Here is a 2,942-nt window from a genome sequence, read left to right as displayed (position 1 = left end):
CAATGACATCCAAATAAGCATATGGAGCATAAATACGTTCGCGAACTTGTGCAAAAATTTTAAGTAACTGGATCGGTAGAGAACAAGAAAAGGCACACTAATAAGGTAGTAGATGAACTGGCGAAGATGGAAGTAATTGGATATTTTACCATGGAGCCAACCAGTTCTTTGCGTCAGGTTGCAGCATCCACCGGACTTTCTTACTCGTCGGTACGCAAAATGACAAAGTTGCATAAATTTCGGAATAATTCAAGATTAGGAGTTAGTCTTAAAAATCGATGATTTTTTTTAATCGATAGGAAATGAGTCAAAAGAGGCGTTAATGATTAAAAAAAAGTGCGGAAAAGTGTAGTACTTACCGAAAAATCACTTTAAAGTTGCGATTTGACGTTTCTTTTTGGAAGTTCAAAGCAATGTTAAATATGCATTTTCGTATTAAATCATGGATGAGTGCACTTTTTACATTAAATGGAACAAGCATAATGTACGATGATATTGGAGCGACGAAAATCCCCATGTTACAAGAGAGGAACATACCCAGAGACCTCAAAAGATTAATGTTTGGGCTGGAATACTGGAATAGTTTGACCCATATTCATTAATGAAACGCTAAACAGTGACGTGTACTTGAATATGTTGGAAAACATCATCGATCCTCTAATAACTAAGAAATGGAAAACCAGCTTGATGAAGAAGGTAATGAAGTACTCGACGAACATCAATTGTTCTTCCAGCAGGATGGTGCTCCACCGCATTATGCTGCGAATGTTCGTAATTGGTTTAACTGGAAATTTCCAAATCACTGGATTGGTAGATAAGGAACAATCGAATGCGTCCACGATGACCGGACCTCACAAGTCTTGACTTCTTCCTTTGGGATCATTTCAAGTCAATAGTTTATAAGACTAAACCCATAGATTTAAATGACTTGCGTCAACGAATTAGCAACGAGTGCCGAAACATTCCACGAGAAAGTTTTCAGAAAGTAAGGCAAGAATTTGAAAACCGGCTTTACTACTGCATGGAGACTAATGGTGCTCATTTTGAGCAGTTCTTGTGAATGTTCTTTTTTTAGTTTTGTTAAAATGTTATTTTTGACGCCTACTTAGATGTTTAAATTCTTATTCTAATGTAAAATGAATTGATCATTTCTCAACGCTAAATTAAAAAAAAATGCTCAAGTGACACATCACCATAATCCTTATAAGATAAGCTTTCATTTGAGATACCACGCGATGGGTCATTCTATTTAAAATATTTGAGAAGGTATTCGTGGGGGCGTAGGGGTAAACGTCAAAAGTGTGAATCATAGGTCAAACCGTTTCCCCCTTGAAATATAAATGAATCTGTTTTCGAAAATTTGTAATTTCCTTTTAGATTCTGAAAAATCTCAGAAAGTGTAGGCGCCAATTTTAAAAGTAAAGTACTCTGTTTTAGGAAAGTGTCCACTAAAATGATTTTGAAATTTAATTTTACTAAATTTCTATTGAAGATATAATTACGGTTATTGTTATAAAAATTTAATACAATATATAAAATTCATTTAATACAGTATATCGTTAATTAAAGAAAATATGTAGATCATTTAAAAATTTAATTTTATAAATTATTTACGATTTAAAATTTTACACTGGGTCCGGTCTACATTGGAAATCTAAAAATTAGCAATTATAGTAGAAGGAAATTTTGTATGCTGTATAATACACTAAAAAACTGTTATTAAAAAAATAGAAGAAAAACTAAAAAGAGAAGAAAAAACTTATACTACTTTAAAATGTAAGAAAAAATAGAATAAAACACTAAATAACTATAACTCAAAGAAAAACTTTCGCAATCAAAACAATTTCAACAAACGAACGTGGTAAGACAGATGTAAATAAACGCCAACCATACGGCGTAGCCGCACATGTGCATAAAAATGAGTTTCGGTGGGAAGGTCTGTTTGTCTTTTCTGGCTATTTTGTGCTCGAACTGCAAAAATATCAGATTTTACGGTAGTTGTTTTGGAACAACTAAATCTAAGTACTACCTTATTTATGTTTAAATTAATATTGTTGTCCCTGCTAAAAATATAGCTGGGACTCTCAAAAATTGGTTATAGACTCATTTGAGTTGTTCCACCCCACGGAAATCTTTAGTAAAAGGCGAAAGATTTATTCGCATTGAGGTGAAACCAGAGTGACGCTTGCTGGGCTGGGTTCGTTTTTTAGACTACTATTTCAATATCATCGTAACCAGACATGTTAAGCGCCATCTGTTTCGAAGTAGCGTACTATGGGTATATCTAACGGATTTACGCGTATATATTTCTACACAATAGTAAATCAAAAGTAATCGTAAATTTTATGTGCATTGAGATCGTTACTATCGCATTGGTATAAGATTAATTAATCATGAATCATCGGAGACAGTTTCATGTATTTACCAATTTTATCAGTTTTATCGCCATTTTATACAAATACTTTTTATGGTTCTTTTTAATTCCACGCTTCAATTTATTATTTTTGTTGTGAAATCGTTATAAAAGCTTTTTATAATTTTCTAAATTTAAATTATTAATTGATTTTTTTAAAGTTACTTTAATGATTTAAGAATTAACTTATACAGGGTCATCCCCGACGACAGTCCATTAGAACTATACGAGGTTCTGGCCAAAATAAAAATTTGAAATTTTAGATTTAAGTATTATCAATTGCGTTCTCTTCGGCTAAAATATTTTCAGATTTCTACCATTTCCGGTTATAGCAGAAGTCGCCACCTACTTAATTTTTTTAAATGGAACACCTTTTATATTTTTACATATTTGGATTTGTCTCTTTTCTAGGTCTATGAATAACTTTACGTTATGCAATTTTATTCGGCCGTTCTTGAGTTATTCGAATTTTTCTAGAAAAATCTGCTCTAGCAGACATTTGTTCAAAAAATCAGAGATCACTCGATTT

At 32.3% G+C, this 2,942-nt stretch overlaps 1 non-coding gene across 1 annotated transcript; it reads right to left on the bottom strand.

The window, feature by feature from the left end:
• Positions 1–2,059: 2,059 nt before the first annotated feature.
• On the bottom strand, positions 2,060–2,182 carry LOC111421961 (U5 spliceosomal RNA). The gene has a single exon (XR_002707264.1). It is a non-coding gene; the product is annotated as a U5 spliceosomal RNA (small nuclear RNA).
• Positions 2,183–2,942: the final 760 nt, after the last annotated feature.

This window comes from Onthophagus taurus, chromosome 1 (genome assembly GCF_036711975.1).
Source record: "Onthophagus taurus isolate NC chromosome 1, IU_Otau_3.0, whole genome shotgun sequence".
NCBI classification, from domain to species: Eukaryota; Metazoa; Arthropoda; class Insecta; order Coleoptera; family Scarabaeidae; genus Onthophagus; species Onthophagus taurus.
The sequence above is the reverse complement of the archived record's forward strand: the minus strand, read 5'-3'. Positions and strand labels throughout refer to the sequence as shown.